The sequence below is a fragment of the Varanus komodoensis genome, unplaced genomic scaffold (genome assembly GCF_004798865.1).
Source record: "Varanus komodoensis strain SLA01 unplaced genomic scaffold, ASM479886v1 scaffold9, whole genome shotgun sequence".
Taxonomy (NCBI): domain Eukaryota; kingdom Metazoa; phylum Chordata; class Lepidosauria; order Squamata; family Varanidae; genus Varanus; species Varanus komodoensis.
Genome location: NW_025336598.1, coordinates 13,077,268 through 13,099,673, shown reverse-complemented (window position 1 = coordinate 13,099,673; position 22,406 = coordinate 13,077,268).

The window sequence follows — 22,406 nt, the reverse complement described above, 5'->3', positions numbered from 1 at the left end:
GCAGTTTCAAAAACTGGCAGCATTTGCCGACACAACTATTTGAAGCATATAGGAAATGTGAAGGGCCTGCTAGTACCAACAGAATAAAAAAAAACAACAAAGCAAAATAAATTAGGAATAGAGAGTCCTAAATTTGTGTTAGTATCAAATTCAATGTGTTATAAAATAGTGGAAGGATTGTGCTATTGTGTTTATTTAAGTTATGTATTATTCAATTTAATGAACAACAACAAACCGTATTTCTTTTTTGGTATGAAGCTGTTGCAGAATGTCAGAGTGCCATGGAGTTCACCTCTGCCAATCTACTGAAATCAAAGGGACATGCTAAAAAAGAAAAAGTTCAATACTGCTTCATATATACTGGGCTATAGTTGTTAGGTGAAATTTACTTTTGTGCAGCTAGCCAAAATCTAATTATGTCTTACTAGAGTTCTGTTTATGTGGCCAAAAATGTGTACAGGGCTTTTAAAACTAAAATATTGTGCCAGAGTGATTCAAATGAAACGCTGAGAAAAGCTGGATTCTGCAAGCTGTATCAGTTATTCAGTTTAAGCAAGCCTTTTGCATTTTGCATAGTTTATTCTACAATAGTTATTACTATTACATTACATTTATATCCCACATTTTTTCCTCCTGCAAGTAACCCAAGGTAGCTTACATAGTTGCCCTCCACTCCATTTTTTCCTCACAGCAACACCCTGTGAGGGTCGGTTAGGCTGAAAGGGATTGACTCACTGGGTCCCCATCTGCACTTGCCCATTGCTTGGATGTTGTGGGCGGAGCCAGAGCGTACAATCCTAACCCTCCCACATTGTATTCTGCCAGCTCGATTTATATGAGAATTGGGCTATAGTCTTGTTCTTATGCCCCACTGGTGCAGTCACCATATTAAGACTGCATATCAAGAGTGATAACACAGAGGCCAATTAAAACCTGTTAAAACCTAAGTGATGCAGAACTCATACCAGTTCTCCTTCCCTCCCTCCCTGTGTGTGTGAGAGAGAGGGGTGGGGTGGGGGAGAGAGATTTTTCCTTTCCAATTATAAAAAGATACACATTAAGTAAGATTTCTTAAAATGTTGAGTGCTGCTTTTTCTTTTCTGTTTTTACAGTGGTACTTAGCTGGCACAGAATGAAGACTATATGTCTGTGTCAGTCAAGGTAATTTATTCAAGTGCAACAACGCAGTAACGATGTACACTCTCAGCATATTATTCTTATGTGTCCATTTTGCTGCAGTATCACAAAAAATTGTGTCCTTCCAGGGAATCCCTCCAGCACAAAGGCTAAGGAGAATCCCTCTTTACTGCAAGTTTTCCAGAGCAGAAAATGAAGAAAGGAAAACAAGAAAGAAACAGGAGTTTGTGATGAAGTGACAGGAAAGAAAAGGTGCTTAAAAGCATAGAAGAGGAGTAGAGACTAGGTATTATGGTGCCTCTCACAAGGAAAAATCAAAGCCCAAATCACACACAGTGTTCTGGCAGGAAATCCATTGTATGCCCTCAAAAGAATGCTTCAGTCTGAACAGCCCTTAGGCTATGTACCTACCCCTTTTTCTCTTCTGGAAGTAGGGTGGGATTGGAGATGAACTGAGCTTGCTGGTAGAAGGTGATTCATTCAGTAGGGCCAAGGGAATACAATTCCAGTGCCATAGCGCCTGTGGGCATTTCCAGTATAAAATCAAATCTTGTCTCCCCACACTTTTCCCAACACACAGTAGGTGAGGCTTTCACTACAGAGATTTGAAGGGATAGAGCAAGACCCATTCACATCTGTGCAACAACATGGCAACTTGGGCTTTCAGATTAACCAGTTTAGCTGTCCTGGAATTCTGTTTCTACCTCAGATGTCCAGAGACCAAACGCAATGGAGGAAGGCAACTAGTGAAAGCTCTCACAACCTTTCCGTCTACAATGGTCACTCTCAGAGGATGGATAATACAAGACTAGATATCTGCTATTTCTTACAATATGCTGTGATTGGTTCTCCTTAGGAACAATAACCCTTAGCAGGACTATATATTCATGTTTATCATGAAGGAGCAAGCTTCTTTCTCCTGAAACAGACAACTTCTTGTTTTAAAGAATGTGACAACTAAATGGCAGAATGTTTACAGGGCAGAAGCAACCAAGTTAAAATGGCATGCAAGAGAAGAACTGAAATAAGAGAAATAAAAACTGAGATAAAACTGTCTGGATTTAGAAAGCAATAGATGGACGAGAGTACCTTGCTATAAAACAACTTTTGCTTTCTCTATACCAGCTCATCCATAGTGCGCATGTGTGAAATTCTGTTAACTATATTTCAGGTAGAAACTTGTTTGGCTTTATCCTACCTCCTACGCACATAGTCTGTCAGAAAAATCTTATTTCTGTACAGACATGCTTCCCGATTCAGTCTTTGCCTAAAGGAGCTGTTTCTAGGTTCACTGCTAGTTCTCATCCAACCCCCCCACAACATGTCTTCAGTGTCATAGCCCAGAAATGCTCACTGATTATGTGCACATGATAAGTGAGGCATTGTGTAGTGTGGTGCAGAGGATGCTTGAAAATGCACTTGTTGAGCCTAGTCATTTTGCATCTCCAAGCTCCATGGGTTTGGGACTGCATCATCACATGGGCCTACAGGTATGGATCATGCAGGTTTATACAAGATCTGTCTCTTGCACAATCACGATCCACAGATTGTGTGTAAAAACAATAAGCATATGTGTGTAGGCCCCATTGAATGCATGCAGTTTGGAAGAATCAAGGGTATCTCCACTGGCCATTTGGACAAATCTTGTGTCATTCTTGTTTGCTTGTTAACTTCCAGTAGAAATTAGTGTTTGGCGGTATCTGTTATTCCACATGCATTGAAACCAGACCCTAATATCTGCAGTTTGATTCTTCCTGTTTTACATTATCATGAAAGTAAGGAGACAATCAGTGTTTCAGAATTGTCTCCAGAGACCAAAAAGTTAACAGCTTTTAGAAAATAAGCTTCCTTAGCTTATACTGTAATGCATGGTTGTTAGCATCTGTTTCCCACCGAAATTAAATTGTTGAAATCAACAACGTAAAATGAAAGCTTGGTTTCTTTATATCTTAGTAGTTGGTGAAGTGTATTCATGTCATCTCTTCCATATTGTACTTCAGAAAGGTTCATCCATTTGCATACTCTGTTGAGAAACTACACCTCATCTTGCACTGGCTTTGAAATACAATACGGCACTTCACTGGTTGTATTGCCTTTAGAGATCACTGCAGAACGGCATTTGTTCTGTCATGCAGAAAATGATCCATCAAGGAAAAGGTAAAAAGCTACATGCATCTGTAACCCACACAATCAAAAGAAAACAAAAATCCATCTGACTGGTGAAGAGTTATTTCTGAGCTGAAGCAGGTGAAGACACCCATGTAGAAAGGAAGTGAGAGTGCTTTGAAGGCCCAAGGGACAGCTCTCCTGAAGAAGAGCTGTGGTCCTGTAAGATTTCTTGTTGGGGGAGTCCTTCTTGGTCCATATATAAGCTTATACTGGAGTGGAGGGGAGGGAGCAGAAAAAGCAGAAAAAATCACGAAGGTGAAGGCAGTTGCATATTCTTTACTTTCTATTTTTGCTTTTGTTTTACATCCACATATGGGCCTTCTCAGAAACTTAGAAGAACTGAGTTTGCAGGGCTCTGGAGTAGCAAAATGTTGATGCCATTAATCCCCCTTCAATACAGTTCTGGTTAGAAGTGCTGGGCTGATAGAATTTGCAACGAGGAAACTAATACTCCTTAATAAAAGAGATAAGCAAGATATTGACAAGGAAATAAGCCACCCTCCTTAGTATGTTAGAGAAAACTGCTTCCTTTCCCACTTTCTGTCTGTCTGCCTTGATCTCCTACCCAGTCCACACACACACTTTTAATTATAATTTTATTTGAGGAGTGATCCGACCATGCTTAATCATTTCTCAGGCACAGTGATTCCAGTGGGAGAGTTCTGAATCTTTGCCACTGACATCACTGGGACTTGAAAGGGCTTCAGATTTTACTAGATATTGCCCCATGTGTTTCTTTCATTTTTTAACTTTGTCTGCTATCTGGCTAGATGTATATCCATGATGAGCATATCTGAGTTTAATGTCTCACAGCCAGATGTGTGAGGAATGAGGGAGGTATGAGAATGGGCAATATGTGACATGCAGTATTATGGTATGCTGAGAAGGTAAGATTCTCCATTGTAACATACGGTGGCAATTAAAATAAATAGTAGCGGATGAAGAAACTACCCACATTAAAATTGTCTAGGACTGAGATTATATGATAATATTGGGACTAAATTCTCAGATCACAACATCACATTAATGTTGTGTGTTGAACTCATTAAAGTAATTAGGGTGCATTTTAAGTTTATTAGTGAACTGACTAATGTACTCTTTAAAAGGTTGATTTGGAAAGAAGTCAATAGATAAAGCCAATAGTGCTCTTGAGAGTTGGTGCCACATGCAAATTCTCTCACAGAAAACCATGCTGTCAATTTTCATGTGGCTCTTAATCAATTACAGTGACAAAGAGATGATTTGAAACCCATCCGCTGTTGACTGGTTACAAATTTAGATTTTGGTTGAGCATGTGTTTCATTTGGCTTTTTTGGACCAAAATGCAGGTCTGGTATTGAAGGTCTGGCAAAAGCAGGCGATTCACACTTGTGGTCATTTTACATGTCCTGGGGGAGGTTTTGCCACCAGTGGAGCCTTCACCAAAGAATTTATACTGCTGAAAATCCAACCAGCTTCCTCCCCTGACCCTTTTTCTTTAACAAATGGTTCAGTAATCAGAACTGATATCAAATTAAGCATAACTAACTTGGTCAGTGGTTAGGAGAACCTAGAAACAGACCTAGCCTCATGCTTTTCTTCCTCTGACTAAGGTGCTGTCCAACAGTCTTCACCTTAGATGCAAGTATGGCTCTGAACCTGGGGGCTTACATGTATCCTGTGCATGGAGAGAGGCATGGCCTTCTCTACTGCTACTACGTCTTCTGCAGTGTATTTTCTCTAAATGGCCCTTTTGGGGAGGAAAGGAGGCTGGAGTGCAGGTAGGAATCAGTAGAGGTTGCCCATACCATTCCCTCCCTGCCTCCCAGCATGCCCCTTTCACCTCTCCTCCTTGGGGAGGGAACTGGTGCAGTTCTTTCTGTTCTACCTGTGAAGGGGGTGGAGTGGGGATTGACTCTCATCTCTGAGGTGACAAGTTCCTGGACCTGGAGTTCCAAATATTCCTATGGCCCCAGAAAATGTCAGGAGGATTCTGCTCTAAGTAAGTCACTTCACAATGCATCAGTACTATAGAGAAGTGAAGAATGGGATGACCAGAGGAACTAAGTCAGTATGTGTCATTTTGGAAGGACTTGATTATATGTTATTGCTAATTTTGCAAAGATCTGACTTCTTCGAGGGCAAGGTTTGACTTGATGATAGTGCCTATTTGTGTCTATGTTGGCACAAATGGTTAAACCACAGTTTAAGGTGATGCAAATGGGAAAGAAAAAGGCATAGCAAGCCTTGGGCTCCTGCAGTTCCTCCCTTGCCCTCATTGCTGGCCAGCTGGAAATGGCCCAGAAATCTTCGCTTGCGCTTTTTCTCAGCCACAGTTGTTGTGTCATTCAGACTGGCAAAATTAAGTTAATATTAATGAGGATTGTTTCAAACTAGCCAATTTCAAACCATAGTTATTGCAGCTGATCTATTTAAAATTTACCATAGATAAGATTAACCGCAGTTTTGAATTGAGATGTTAATCCTTCCTCCTCCTGATGACACAGGATGTGAGAAGGTGGCAAGCTCAAGGTATGCTATGGCAGTTCATTCATGTTCATTCAGGTGGTCTAAAGAATGAACAGAAGATATGCAAGTACAGCCACTATAACCTAATTTGAAGACTGTCATTAATGAAGTCTGATTATTATGTATGAACATGGCCATTACATAAACCAATTCCATTGAAAATAATGGGAAGGTGTAAAGTGAGATTGTGAGTTATGATGGCAGAGAGTGTGAACTATACCCAGGTCACAGCCTGCATTCAATCTCAGTGCCCTTATCTCATGGGTGGTGTATTGGTTGAAGTGCTAGACTGGGACTCAGGAAACCCGGGTTCTAGTCCCTGCTTGGGCATGAGCCTCACGGTTCACAGTTTGGGCCAGTCACTTATTCTCACTTTGTGTCAGTCACCTACCTTATTGCTATTGTTGGGAAAAATTGGAGAGGTGGAGGACTACATGAGCCAGCTTGGGTTCTTCACAAGAGGGGAACAAGGCAGGATATAAATGAAATGTAATAATAATGTGTGAAAGTTTTACAGTTCACGCTGGGAAGCTTTGTCTGATATTTTACCACAGCTGTCCCTACTGCTGAAGAGGAAGGCTCTTTTCACATGTGGATGGTCTTTTCAACAGTAGGAATTACTGCAGTAAAACATCCAACAAAGCTTTGCCCACTTTTGAGTTCCTCTCCCCTGCCCCACTACATGTCGGCTCTGTTTCACAGCCTGTATGCCCATACAATTAAAATTTCGGCAAAGTTGCCCTTCAGTTGTGCTGATAGGAAAAAGGAGACCTTTCAAACAATCTTCTATATATTTTAGTATCATAGCATCAGTTTACTTCTGAAGTAAATATGTTCCTAGAGATTTGAACTAACTAAAAAGGTTGGAAACCATCAAACATGCATCAGTAAATTATTTATATTTGGAATGCAAAGTCAAGACCTCAATACCTTATAAAAGAAGGAGCTGCATGTGGTGCTCTGACTCTAACTTTTTTGATATCTGTAAATTGGGTAGCTTTTACCATTTACCACAAATGAAGCTCTGCGTAAATGGTTCCCTTATTCTGTGCCATCTGCCCTCGATTTTCTTTCTGCTTCGCCTATGATGATGTGCAACAGAAAAACACCCATCTGCTGAGGGCTGAGGTATTAGGCAGAGGTGACAGCACTAAATAGGTATTAGAGACATGTCAAACTGAGTTAAACAGAAAAAGATTAAGGGGAAGATGTCCCAGGAAGATGTGGCTAGTGAGCAAAAGCATTTTATCCATCATAAAATGAAAAGTAGGGAAAGAAGAAGGAGAAGGAACTGTGGGGGAAGAATTTTTGCTATGTATGTTTAGAATTCTTCAGTACTTTTGAAATGTAGGAAAATAAAACTGCACAGTATCTGCTAGTGATATTTCTGCTTATGTCAGTCTGTACCGAGAAAGCAGGCTGCCAAGCTTTTCAGGGCTTTATATGCTAACAGTACTCTGCTTAACAGGGAAGAGGTAGCCAGCACAGTTGCTTCAGCATTAGTGTAATATGTGCACGACCAGGCACTCTGCTCATCATCTTGACTGCTGCATTCAGCATCAGCTGCAGCTTCAGCACTTAGCACCACGGTATCCCATTACAGTAATCTATACGTGAGGTTACCAATGCATGGACTACAATGGTCAGGCTATCCCTGTTCAGGTAAGGGCATAGCTTATATACCAGTCTAATTTGGTAACAGATGCATCTATTAAGGCCTCTAAGGATAATGATGAATCCAGGTGCACCCCAAACTTTGTACCTGTTCTTTCTGAGGGAACTCCATGTAGAACATGCAAACTCCCTAATTCACATACCTCGGAACCATCCACTGACCGAGTCTGTATCTTACCAGAATTCAGACCTAGTTTGCTGGTCCTCTTCCAAACCATCACTACATCCAGTGAAACTGGTTCAGAACATGCAAGGTCTCTCCTGATTCAGAAGATACAGAGAAAAGTAGAGCTGGATGTCATCAGCATACCAATGATACCTTGCCCTAAAATTCCCGCTGATAGTCCAGCAGCTTCATATAGATGACAGACCACATGGGGGAAAAGAAGGTATTCTACAGCAGAACGGCCAGGAAGCGTAGGCACAGTTCTCTGGTGCTACTTTCAGGAATCATCCCTGCAAATAGAAGCAGAACTCCTGTCGTACAGCACCCCCAATTCCCAAAAATCAACAGAATCAACAGAGGCATACTCCTTTTGCTTCTTTCACACAAGAGGTAATCCATGAGATTGTGCAGAGCTAATTCTGTCCAAAATCAGGCCTGAACCTAGACTGAAATGGGTTAAGATAATCTGTATCCTCTAAGAATGGCTGTAATTACCTAGATACTTTTTTCTTGAGCACCTTGTCCAGAAACATGCCTTTATTGACTGGGTGATGGTGCAATCTTCTGGATCCAGGGAGGGTTTTTTTTTTTTTTTTTCATAAGCAGATGCACCATTGCCTCATTCAAGGTGGCAGGCACCAGTCCATCATGCGGAGCTGCATTCACCACTCCTTGGATCCATTCAGCCAACTTCTTCTGGTTACCTGGAATAAGCTAGGAAACTCTACAAGCATGTTCTCTACAGCTTCAGGCCTCAAAAACTAGATCTGTTCCCATACAGCTGGACTAGATGGTGCATTGGACATATCATCGCATACTGGACTACAAACAACATTCAAGTTGGCATGAAATAAGCAATTTTATCCTGAGAATGGTTCACCAAATTATCACAGCAGCCCTTCAAGACCCCCAACATAAGATTTACTGGGGAAGAAAACAGCTGGACAGCTACTGGAGGATGTAATGGAGGCAGAAAAGTGGTCCAGCTTTGCTGCCCTTACTGTGCATGATGGTGCTTTCATGTGCACTCAGCCTTGCAATGCATCTTCAGCCATTCATGCTCTAACCATCTCCCTTTTCATCACCAGGGCTCACCAATGAACCAAAGAGCACCATGGACTTCATGGTGGTGGGAAGGACTTTCTGGAGTGAAGATTGCAGTGCCCATTGTATTTCACCATTCCATGGTGTATCCAGAGCCTCAGCAGGATTGCTGGTCTGGCTACTTGAATTTCACACAGCCATCTTAATAGAGGCCCAGTGTAGCAGGCAAAGACTGGTGCTATAAGTCCAAACTTCACCAGAAAGGGGTCTGGCTATGCCGATGAAGCAATGTGAGCCCCATTCCCAATATCTGGCCCCCTCTCTTCACATTCAGAGGCAACGAGCATGATATCCTGGTCAAGTGCACCTTCAAATGGATGTTGAAGTCTCCCAGGATCTACGTCCTGGAATTCGCCAACAGTATGCCAAAGACCTCTTCAGAAAGATCAGTTAAAGTGGCTGTTGGAGGGTGGGTGATACCCCAACAACACCACAAACATATTTTGCTGGCCCAACACTAAGTATAGACCCTCCTAGCCACCCTGTTCCAGAAGGTTGTCCTGGTGAGATACATAAGATGGCAGTCCGATGGACCCACAGCAGTAACCTGGGTAGATGCTGTACCAAATACACAAGTGAGCAGAGCTGGGTCAGATGGACCCTGCCCAGGCTCCCATGATGCATGCCAGATTAGTTCCCTCATCCACAATTAGATCATGAGAGAGATCTGGCATTTAAAAGGAACACACCGGTGAGGCAAATAGCCATGCTAACAGGTGCCAGTAAATTAAAAAAAGAGTTGTCAGAAGAGATGACCTATGTCCATATATGTTTGTTGGATTGCTGATACCTCCTTTTCGCTGCCTTATACCAACCCTGACCTATAATTATCCCTATTAAGGCACCTACATTTTTCTCCCCTGTGTCCTTTATGTCTAGATACATCCCAACTCATTAAATAGTCCACATACATGTGCCTCAAAGTAACACATATGAAACCTATTCATAGGCAGAAACCGTCAAGCCCTCACCTTGGCTACTGTCACCCAAACTCAGCTTTCATCAGCACTTGGGCTAAAAGCCTATACCCCAGCCCTCAGGCAATCCTTGCTCTCACCCAGGACAGGGCACAACTAACAGCCAGTTAAAACATTCGCTCCACAGGAAAATGTGTGCTTCGTGATGTTGGCACAGCGACAGATGCTTGTAAACGGGGACCAGATCTAATAAATTCCAAGGTCCTTCAGTGACCTGCCTCCTACTGGCTTTCTGCCTCAGCTGAAAGCTGCAAGATGAGAACGCTTGGGTTCTTGCCACTCAGCATGCACCAACTGCTCACAGCTTGGTCGCAGTCCAAGCTTTATAGTACCTGGATGGAATATCAGCATGGTTTGGGATCAGCCTAGGTTGGCACCCATTTAATAGGGTTCCCAGTTTCAAAAATACCATTGCTGTGCCTTTGGTAACAACTGGATGCACACAGATTATGCAGATGAAGCATTGCAAATCGTGAGAGCATGGCCTGTGCTCATTCCCAAATGTGGACATGAGGAAAGCATTATCCCCAGGTAAGTTTCTCCATTTTCTGAACTGTGTTCACATTTGAAAGCACATACTTCCAAAAATGTACAGTCTCTTCCCAAAATCATATTTTTTCAGTCTAGCTTACAAGGGGCGTGTGCTTTTGGGCTACACACTTAGCAAATTGTGCTTTTTTCATCTTTCTGTTTTTTAAGGAGTGATAGCAAGGCAAGATGAACATGAAGACTGAAAGTAAAGCACCTCAATGAGCTTGGGCATCCCATATCAGCGGGCACATCCCTACCCATTTGCACATCCCCACTTTTTGAGTAGGTTCTTTTGTTGAGGAGAAGAGGGTGTGGCCATCTATTGAACCTTGGGGAGGCAGGTTGGGATTCCTGATAGGCTGAATTTAGCCCCCAGGCTTGAAATTGCTATGCTGATCTAGCGCTGGGTGGTGATTCTCCAGGGCCTCAAGCAGGGTTCTTTTCCATTATCCTCACATTGCCTCTTTTTAGGATTGGAGATGCCATCAGATGAACTTGGAGCCATCTGCCTGAAAAGCACTTGTGACCTCTAAGTGGGAGCCATGGGGGGAGGGAGGCTCTGCTAGATCAGGAAAGAGAACTTCAACACTTCCTTCCTAGTCTTTTGGATCTAGGCCACTTTATTTAACAGATGCCATTACAGAGAATTCAGTGAAGGGACAACTTTAAATGCTAAATGATGATTTTGGCCTCAGGCAAAGAAAGAACTCTACTGAGCAGAGAGAGGGGCGGGGAGACCTGCTGAATTTTCGTAGCCTGATGGTTTAAACTTTCGTATTGCGAAGGGCTGAATTTATCACAATTATAAATAAGAAGTTATATGTCATTATCCTTGCAGTAGTAGGAGTTAATTGCATGCTGCTTATTTCAAGAATACAAATAAGAGGGAAAACCCTGTTTCTAACAAGACTACCTATAGATGCCTCCTTAAACAGGGAAGGCAGGTAAAAACATGCAGTGGGTTAGAAAATGCTTTGGTGTGACCTGCCCCACTTTGCTGTATATTTTAGTGGCTGTTCGTGTGAGCTTCTGTGGGCCTTCTCAGGTGAGAGTTTTCTAGAGCAATCATTGAACAGCTGCTCTGTGACAGCCTCAGGCATGGAGCTTCAGTTGCAATCACATTTTTCCAGCCCAGGGTATTTTGTTGCTGGGAAGCTGTTGTTTCCTCCCTTTCCCTCCTGCCAACCAGCTTGCTGTCTTCCAGATGTTGTTGGATCTCAACTTTCAACAGCCGCCACCACTGGCTACGTGGCTGAGGCTGGTAGGAGTTGCAGGCCAACAAGATCTAGAGCCTGCAAGGTGCTCACTCCTGAACAAGCCTGTCAGATGCCATTAGGAATACAATAGCGAGGAGGATGTTAAGTGAGTGCCTCTGATACCACTGTGGATGAATGACAGAACAGATCCATGAACTTTATCAACTGGCACCTTCTTTCTTTTCTTGTGGCCATGGCAGTGCCTCCAAAGGCAGAAAAGGCATCTTGCTTTTGTATTTGAGAGTTATAGTCTCCGTTAGTTTAGTTTACTTGCTTGATTAGTTTACTTGCTTGACCTCAGTACACCAGAATCATGATTATCTGGAACTGTATATAGCCTTACATAAAGAATTGTTAAATAGCATGCAGGAAGCATTTTGTGGGAGTAAATATATGAGGATGTGTTTGAAATATTCATCATCTGAAACAAAACAAAATCCTTAATCCTTTTTTCCCTCCAATTTTTCAGGGGGAAAAACCAACAAAAAAGCCTTCAGGGGAAAAATGCCCTCTGAATGCCGTCACATGCCTAGGTATAACTCAGCCATTCTTCACTGGATTTTTTTTAAATTGAGGAGAAAATTATACCCCTCATCAGGTCTGATTATACCCCTTTTCAGTAGATTTTCCATGCTGAATTTAATACTGATAGTAAGAAAAAATTGCTTGATTTTATGACAAACTTTTCAGTCATTATAAAGAAATACCTCTTTAAATATACAGCTGTTCCTGCCACTCTTTAAAAGCATGCATTTCATCCGAGGCTTTCTTTTGGGTCCACAAAATGCATTGCAAGCTCTGAAATACATGGATCTGTGGATGCAAAAACATTAGCTCCAGTTTGTTTCCCCAGTCAATTAAGCAAACAGGGTGAGGCTGCTTTTATGAGCCCTTTGCACACCTCCTTGCATTCTGGTCTGTATATTCAGGGAGGCTCGTCCATGACTCTTCTTGGAGCCTTCCCACTTGCCAGACAGGCACCTCAGCACCATCTTTCCATGGATGAGTCTTCTTAGTGAATGATTATCCATTGTGACCTGCAGTAACTTCTCCCTCCCTGCCAGAAGCTTTTTGATGGGACATAGTTCATACACTGTGCACCAAACTTATGCTTACGATTTCCTGATGGTCACCTACCGTAAGACTTGATCACCCTGTCCATTTATCAGCATCTCCTGCCTCCATTGTGATTTTGACACTGCAGATTGGATCCCTTGACTTCAACATTTGCCTGTTTAATGGCCTATTAGTTGGCTCACATCCTCATCTTTCCACCTAGAGTCTCACACACTGCAAGGACATTCTGAAAAGCTGTGCTGATACTTCAGACACACTGAATTGCCATTCTTTTGGATGCTGTGTAGTCTCCACTCCTCCATCCCAGACATTCCTTCTAGAGTTTTGTGTCACATAATTTCAAAAGCACAACCATGCACCAAATAGGTGTGGAGCTTAAAGTGGGATTACCTTTTCCATACTTGTTTTATTTGCTGTTGAAATGTGTTATTCATTGTAGCAGCCCATTTCTGTAGATGGGAGTGATGACCTGCGCCATGATCTTCGCTGAGAGATAATGGAAAGATCTTTTGAAGATGTCGTCAACATCTTTTGATGGCATTTTCATAGGGATTTGAAAATCGACAGAATGATGTATTTGACCAAATTAAATTACCCTCAGAATGGTGTTATACTCTGTGAGAAGAGGAGTACATGTCCAAGTGTACCTGTGTTCTTCCACTGCCTCAAAGGAAACAGAAGTGTGAGGAAACAAATGACAGTGAAAAATTTAGTTACTGAGGCATGAAACGAGAGGATGAAGGTAAAATGCTGTTAGCCTGGTGAGCAAGCTTCTGGGAATAATGACATTGTGGCCTTTCTCAGTGTATCCCGAACCTGCCAGAAGGACAAAGTCAGAAATTTCCTTGTAACCGTGTACACTTTCATTGCACAACAAAAAACTTAGAACTTGCAAAGCTCAATGACATGTTTTTTTAAAGGCTGTGCAGTTAAAAACTCCTAAAAGTATGCTTCCTGAATACTCTTGTCAGTCAGGAATACGTCCCACTAAGTTCAATAGGATCTACTCCCTAGGAGAGGGGTGATTAGAACTAGATCTGGATCAAGTGGCAGATCTCTGGAGATTTGCAATAGATCAAGAGTGTGAACCACTTAGGGATGTTAGTATTATCAAGTGGTATAAAAGTGCTGTGAATAAATAAGCACGGTTTCTGAATCTTACTACTTTAACAACAGCAGTTAATTGGAAGTTTGTAGCTACAGTGTAATAGGCACCTGCCCACTAATTTGTACCTGAGTCTGATCAGTGGTCCTTGGAGTTCTAGTAAAAACCAAAGTGAATTCCACAAGCCTCACCCCAATTCTGGTAAGTGGGCTTAGGCTGGCATCCTAATGAATCCAATGGTACCCCAGCCAGGTAAGTGTATGCAGTCTATTAAATCTTCTCTTTACAGGGCCCCAGTGAATCATACAGAAATTGCTACTGACTGTAAATGTAATGTGGAAAACTTTATGCTCAGTGGTCTTGGGCAAAAGCTCTTCTTTTTAAAATTAAGAACAATGTCATCTCTCATTTCCGCACACGGTATTGAACTCCTTCCCCACCCTCAGAATAGTGTGGTGGGTACTCCACGGAAAATAGCACTTCCTTACCTGTGCTAATGGAAAAGTGCGATACAGATCTTTGAATAATAGGGTTTAGAAATATCTGCTATGGGGGCCTTACAGTCAGCGTTCCTAATCAGTACTGTAGCTTTTCTTTCGAGAGGAAGCAAGGCTCCGGCATGTGCAAGAATGTCATGTTATCCAATATTTCCAACAGAATACTTTTGCATCTCAGATGAATTATTAAATGCAAATTCAGCAATCTGAGGGGGGGAAACAGATTATTTTTCTTTTGAATTTGCTGATTAGTCAATTGCTTAGTTCATGGAGGATGCCACTTGTGTCAAGTTTCTGTACACTTTCATAGAATTGGAGCATGATACTTACCATATCTCAAGTGAATGATTTTTCAATTAGTCTGCAGTTCCTTGGCCGTATTTCCTTTGCAGTCCCACACGAGTGATGTAGAGCAAAGGTTTAAGAGGTTTTGGACAATTTATGACATTGGGAGAAACTATTTGTCAAGAAACAATATCTGCGGCAACTTTTACGTTCCATTTTAGTCTTGGGTCTCTTGTTTATTTTTATAGCACTGTTTTCAAACTAGCTTTAAGGTATTGTTAAAATGCAGTAGAGGGGGCAGACGTAGAGCTTAGGGATCAAGATATTATGAGGCAAACAACAATTCTACAATGCAAATGGGAACATACTTGGAATTTATTTTATTTTATTTTATTTTACTCTGCTAGATGCAAGAGAAAGGAAGGAAAGATCAGAAACATTTGAAAATGAGATCATACAGCATATGAACTATACAGACATCTTGCCCATGTTTTTTTTATGAGAAGCCTTACTGACATTTGAAAAGCAGAGCCCTGTTCCTTAGTCTTAAGGTTGACTGACATTTAAGGGCAACAGAAGGCTTGGTTTTCTCCCCACTCCTTTTAAATTGAAGTTTTCATAAATCAGTGCAAGGGAAGAAAACTGGTTACATCTTACAAAATGTGACTATCTGGATAGGAATATGAAAAAGTCACCTGTGACATTTTAAACACATTCCTGACTCTCAGTACACCTTACATATTGTGTTGCGCCTAAAAAAGAGAAAAAGACAGAAAATGGTATCATTTTCAGGTCTTTGCCTTGAAAGCATGGACACTATCCTAAAGGGTTTTTCAATTGAAATGGAAATACCTTGGGGCAGGAAGGCGAGATCATAAGAAAATGTGCTCTGCGCTGAGGCTTAGCCTCTGGCAGACGATCCCACCTTATAGAATAGCAGCCATTTCAGGAGTCATCCTCTCTCTTTTTGCCATGTTGTGACATTAGGTCCGAAGTTCAGGTGAGCACTGATGCTTAAAATAGCTCCAGTGTTGAATTTGCTGCAGTTTCCACTCACTAGTCAGTCTGTGATATGAACCATGTATTTTTCTGTTTATATATGCATTGCTGTTCCCTCTCAATAAATACATATAATATAGAATAATATATCCATATCCACCCCAACCCTGAAATCCTATTCTGGTCAGAATTTAGGGCAGCTTGCATTCCAGTCCAACAAGTTCATACCACTTAATCATCTGTCTTGGGTACAAATAGAGTTGCTTCCAAATTTTGCCTAGTGTGAAATCGGGAGAAAGTGGAGATTTCTGTTTGGTTTTTTTTGAAGGAATTGAAAATATTGCTTGTAAAAGTAAAGCAGCTTCCTTTGTGTGTATGAGAGACAGAAAGAGAAAGAGATAACCTTTAATTGTCACTGAAGCCCAAAACAGGAATTTAAATTTATATCTTATAGCTGGAGGGTTTCCCCCCTAATTTCTACTGCAGAATAGCTGAAGAGGCCCTGAAGTGTAAATTGTTAAAGCCCCTACCTTCTTTGCAAGGTTCATGATCAAGAGTAAAAATTGGGGGGAAAAAGATGCTTGATACGGATTTAAAGTCTTGATGATTTTGGCCATGGAATTCTACTTGGAGAAAGCCAAGCAAAATATCTGAGGAATTTTGAGGGAAACAGCAAGCATGTTTTGATCAGATCACCAAGAATTCTTTGGGATTTTACACATCCCTAGATTTGAAAGACTGTTCAACACCTGTTTATCCAAGACGTTCACTGAGTGGCTGTGGACCAACCACCTTGCCTATCTCTGGATGCTTATAGGCATGGCTTTTATGATGCCCTCTGCATACCTCATTCACAAAACATTATGAGGTGCTGGACACAGTCTGATCACAGACTTACTTTGCCTTCTGAGTGTTTCTTCCATCATTCTTCTTACAACAGGTAATAAGAAATAAACAATGGAATCAGTGCACTTGCCTTCTGAGTCTTAGGAGTAAGACCCTCTTTCTTACGTGTGACACCATGAGGTGTTGCTACGAAGGTATCCCACTGGTTTCCTGAACAACTTGAAGGAAAGGCATCCTAAGACCTTCATGTGAGGCCTTGCTCTAGGACCCACTCTCTTCTGAGGCTAGCCAGACAAGTACACATTATATCAAATGCATAGCATACAGCTGGCCTTCTTCTCTGCCTCACCGTAAAGGAAGCATGTGGGGTTCCAGTCCAGATCAAAACCAGTGGAAGCTTCCCCCACTGTTTTTAACCCTATATGAGAAGTGTGTGCAAGGGACAGTGGTAGCTCCAATATCAGTTGGGCAGTGCATCCATTTCATGTTTTAGTTTGAACTTTCAAGGACCTATCCATAGTGCTGAATCCAATCCCCATAAACACAGATAGCTCCTATTATTATTATTATTATTATTATTATTATTATTATTATTATTATTATTATAACATTTCTATGCCGCCCCTTGCCGAAACCTCGGGGCGGCTTACAACATGTTAAAATACATTGAAACATGTAGACTGAAACCTGTGCATATGTATGTATGAATGTCCTTCAGACTCAGTGGCCCTGTTGTCACCCTCCTTGCTTATTTTAGATTGAGTAGGAGGAGGATCAGGTGCACACTAAATACTTAGTGTAACATGTAGTTTGACCATAGGATGATAAAAACAAAGAGGAAGTCTTTTCCATTGTAGGCTTTTTGGTTGATTTGGTAGCCTTATTTTAAATTCTAATTTATGTATTTAAAACATTTGTATGCTGCCCAGAGGTGCCACAGCACCTCTGGGCAGCTCACAACCCATGATAAAAACACAATAAAACATAATAAAAACCATAACATATTACACATTAAAAACAACAATAGAACACAGTAAAACATACAAAACAAAGGTTTATGGCAATTAGTTATTAAAATGTTTTTTTTTTAAAGGAAGATTTTTGCCTGGAGCCGAAAAGAAAGTAAAGAAGGCGCCAGGCGAATGTCCTTGGGAAGAACATTCCAAATATGGGGAGCAGCTGCAGAAAAGGCCCTTCTCCTATCGGCCATCCCTCTCACCTCCTTAAGGGATGGCTCACACAGGCTCACAAATTCTTGTTTTCTATGCATCTTTTTATGCAGTTTGATTTTACTTTAGAAAATCAGAATAGAATGTACTATGTTGTCTGTGTCATATAACATTTCAGTTGTATAATTTCCAAAGGGACAACCTTTTTAGCATGTTGCAGCCAAAGCAACAAAGACTCTTGTGACAACTAAAAAAAAAGACACTAACAGGTTTATTTTAGCATAAGCTTTCTTGAATTACGATCCACTTCATCAGATGTGTGTGAAGTATTATCCTGAGTTGCAGATGGTTGGGGGTGGATTGTGAGCAGTGAGGTTAGAGAGGTTAGAGAGGAATGAAATGGCGAAAGTATAGACAGTAGTAATTACTGTTATTAGCAAAGCAGTTGAGCAGCTTATGAACACATGTTGCATAATAAAAAACCCAAAATAAACCTTTATCTTGATTCAAGTGACAGCTGAGAGAATTGAACCTCTTCATATAGTGTAATTCTGAAGCTTTACACTGCAAACTCCTTTTGAAGTTTTTTTGGAATGTCTTGGAAGGTTGAAATGTTCCCCTCGTTTTGAATATTGCCATTTCCAAGGTCAGATTTGTGTCAGTGCATTCTTTTGCAAAGCGACTGGCTATGGGTAGAAGGCTTATACTTGCTTACAGCAGCTTCCCAGCCTGAAGAACGTTATGGCTAATGGGGTGAGTTATAAATTTAATAAATAAAACAAATGTAATACATTAAATTAATTAAATAAAACCACATAGGAAGGACATGGACACAGGGGCCCTGGCAGACTCAGATGCCCCCTTACCTCTGCAGCAGGCTAATAAGACCTCATGTTGCCAACCACACCACAAAATGCTCATTACCTGCTTACCTTCCAGTGGAATCAAGGCCATTTTTGTTCAGCAGTGCCCTTAGGTGTTCTGCCTAGAATAAGCTGACTTTACATCAGGCCTGTCCAACTTGGCACCTGCTCGATGTGTTGGCTCCACTCCCATCATTCCCAGCCTTCAAGGTTCAACAGTTTGTGAATGACCAATATTAGTAACTTACTTACCACTGTCAATACTGTCCGTATTGCACCTTGCACCAATTATAAGTGAATATGCCTGTGACTCAGGGTGTACATCTGATGAAATACAGTGGAGTCCACAGAAGCTTATGCCGTAATAAATTTCTTAATATTTAAAGTGCCACATGACTCTTTGTGCATAAAACTACCAATACTTTTATGCTACTGCTTACATGGTTTGGTACTGTTGTGAGCTAACCTGAGTATCTTGGTGAGAAGAAAGGTCAGTGCCATGGATGGTGTACAGTGGCCTAATCTGGCGGGATTGCTTCCATTCTTTCTGGAGGGGCGAGTGGGTTGAGGAAGATAAGGCCCCGGGAGACCTTTAAAGCATTCTGCACTTCACAGTTCAGGCTGGCATTGTGATGCAAGAACCAAGCAGGCCCAGCTCAACTGAGGCAGCAATGGCACTACTGCCCGCTCACTGGTCTGGACTACTGTTTTTCTGGCTTACTGGTCAGCCTCTTCCTTGCTCAGTCAGCCAACCCAGAAGGCTGCTTGCCTCCCCCCACCCACCAATTCAGCCCTGCTTTGTGAGCTGGTGGGGCTTTCCAGGGCACCCACTGGAGGTGGTGGGGAGGCAGGCCCTCCCCACAGCAGGCTGCGGGTTTGGCACATTCTGCAGCTCTGCCTCCTGATGTGACTGCATGCGCCCGTCAGGATACCATCCCCACTGGAACCAAGCGTTTTCCAAGTCAGACTTGGGGAGTTTTAAATGGTGATGGTTGCCTAGAAGGTAATCTGTGTGTAGTTTAGAAATGCAAATGTTACACTGTAACTATGGCTTACTCAGAAGTAAGTCTCATTTAATTCATTGAAACTTACTCTGAGGTAAGCATGCATAGAGATATAAGGAACAGTCACAGTTTCTTGTTTGGAACATATGACAATTGGGGTTATTATTGGATTGCAGTACTTTCCCCTTCCCCTTTTAATAGAGATTTTTTACTTCGTATTTAAGTAAAGCATTTCTGGACAATTTTGAGAGCCCTTAATGATAGATCTTATATGACAAAGACCTAGTTGAATACTTGACAAATAGTAATTTATTTATTTAATATCTATTTGTTCATTATTCAGTTGTGTTTTCCATTTCAAGCCAAACCATTTCTCTGCTGAAATTCACAAGCACTTTCATGCCCAGAATAATTGTAATTTTTTGATAGCACCAAGTATTTAAAAAGTCCCTAAGTAGTTGACACATATGTATTGAAACTGCATCTATAATATTAAAACTATATTTAAACTACAATTTTAAATGCAATTCAGTTTACAGCAATACTAACATAGAACAGTACAGTGACTTGGTTAATTTAATTACAAGCCAGGGAAAGTCTGGGTGAATAAATGTGTTTTGAGGAGGCATTTGAAAGATCCTGCATTTTCTGCCTTTTAAACTGCACAAGAAACTTTTGTCCGCAGGGTGGTGCTGCTACAGGGAACTAGAAACATAGAAACAGAGAAAGTTAGAAGGGATCCCCCCAGGCCATCTAGTCTGACCCCCGACTAGTCGGCTTTTCTCATAACATGCCTACCATGTGCATGTGTAGCCTCCAGAATAGCACTTTCCCAAACTTTTTAGACAGAGAGTTTCAGTAAGCTAGCTTGAAAAACTGTACCTGTGAAATAGTCTATCGTTCAGACTACAGAAACTCATTCCTTCAAAAATTGTTAGCCTTTAAACTGCCACAAGACTCCTACTCTTTGAAAATGCTATTATTTCTTCATTTCTCTAATAAAAAATTTAGATAGAAAATTGAAGCAGAGTCTCTCCTGGCTAAAGCCCATACTCTCCCTACATAGTGCCTTTTGTACCAGAAAATATAAATTAAGCTGAACGTTTGAACTTGTAAGGAAAAAACTATATAGCATGTTGGGAAGGGAGAGGACTGCCTTAAATATTAGAAGTGGGGGGCAAAAAGATAGGCATTGAATCATAAGTTAATTTTTGCCAAAATTTTTCAATAATCTCAAAAAGTCAAGTTATTAAAGTATAAACATCATTACATCTGATGAAACTTATAATCTATTTTGAAAATGCATATCCAATATCTTTTTTGCAGTATCACTGCTAAAAAAATGTCTCCCAAGAAAGGCCATGGCTAGCACTCGTGTGCTTTGTTTGTGTATGTGTGTGTGTGTGCGCACACGCGCTGATGAAGTGTATTAATATCTGGCCCACAAAGTAATATGTAGCTTGTAGTGAGGGGAATATATTTTGGCACAATTTTATTTGCTCCAGAAAACAGTCTTTCTCCTCCCCTCCCCTCCCCTCCCCTCCCCTCCCCTCCCCTCCCATCCTTTCCTCCCTCCCTCCCTCTCTTCTTTCAAGAGTGCTGCCCTGTAAGAGCACAGGAAAATCAGGTTTTTTAACTGTGTGGAGTATTTCCTGTATGCATAAAGGCACTCCCCACTCTTCAACCCCTCTTCCTAGAGAGGTAGAGAGTGACGGCAATATGAACAGAGAAGGGTGGTCAGAGCAATCCTCATTGTGTGTTAATTCGACATGGATTCTGAATGTCCAGATTGGAATTTTATTTGTCTGGTTTGCATGTATGCATACCACCAACATTTAAAAGATGCAGATTCCTGTGCATTGTTTGAATGGATAATGGCAGGCCAACACAATCCATATTTTTATGAGTTACATCTAGAAAGAGGGCAGTAAAATTGCATATAGGCATACAAGCGCATATAGGTTTCAGGTGACAGTAGCAAATTTTGCAATACATTGCAATCATATATTTTGCCAGTTTGCCTTGGATCACAGATCTATAAGCTGTAGTTTTTGTCATCACAAGCTAAATCCTATACAAAGTATACATTTGACATGTGATGTCTGTGCTGAACTTAAGCTGACAAAAGCACATCTACGTAATTTAGAGAGAAAATGGAGGGAGAGTCAAATACAAATAATCTGCAGATATGGCCTATACTGAATTTATACCATTTGGAGATACAAAAGGTTCCATTTCTAGCAGAGAAGTTTGGATGTACACTAACCTGACACCAGTTGGTGCATCTATGACACAGAATTTCTAAGAAGAAATAACAAGAGAGTGCCTCTGAGCATAGTTTTCTCTAATTTTAATGAACAGCATTTGTTTACCATTTCAAATGTAAAACAAATCCCTATTTGAGCATCTTCTCTCTTCCATATATAGAATTAAGAAACAGTGTTTACAGAATAATGGCACCTCTCCCACACAGCTTAAAGCTCTCAGCATATTGCTTCTGACTTCTCCAAGACAGTGGACCAGGTTTCTGTGCACAGTCATAGTGCTAGGGATCTCTGAGGAACAGAATCTCTAAGGAACAGACACATTTTTATCCTGTTCACTCTGCCATGTGATCTGATGATGGGTCTGCAGGCTCTTTCAGGGTATCTAACAGAAACATGTGCACAGAATCCACTTGAGCTACTATTGTCAAGTGAACAGCACTATTTCCCTTTCCTTCAGCACATGCTAGTTCAGAACATTTTGGGTATGTGGACCCATTTGGAAGTTTGAGGGAGTGTCACAGCTGTTCTGAAAAAAAAATGACTGCCATGAGCACCTTGCCAAATACTTAAATGTTTGCCATGGTTGGCATGGGCCATTGAAAAATACTCACATTCCAGAAGGCAAACTAGTGAGACTAAGTGAAAAGTAAGTGCCACAAGAATTTAAGTTCAAGGCAGAGGTGGTGGCTGAACTCCAAACACTAAGTCAAATAATGTTTGAGGGCAGCACGTCACTTGCCAGCACAGCAGTCCCTCTGTTGTTGCTGGTTTT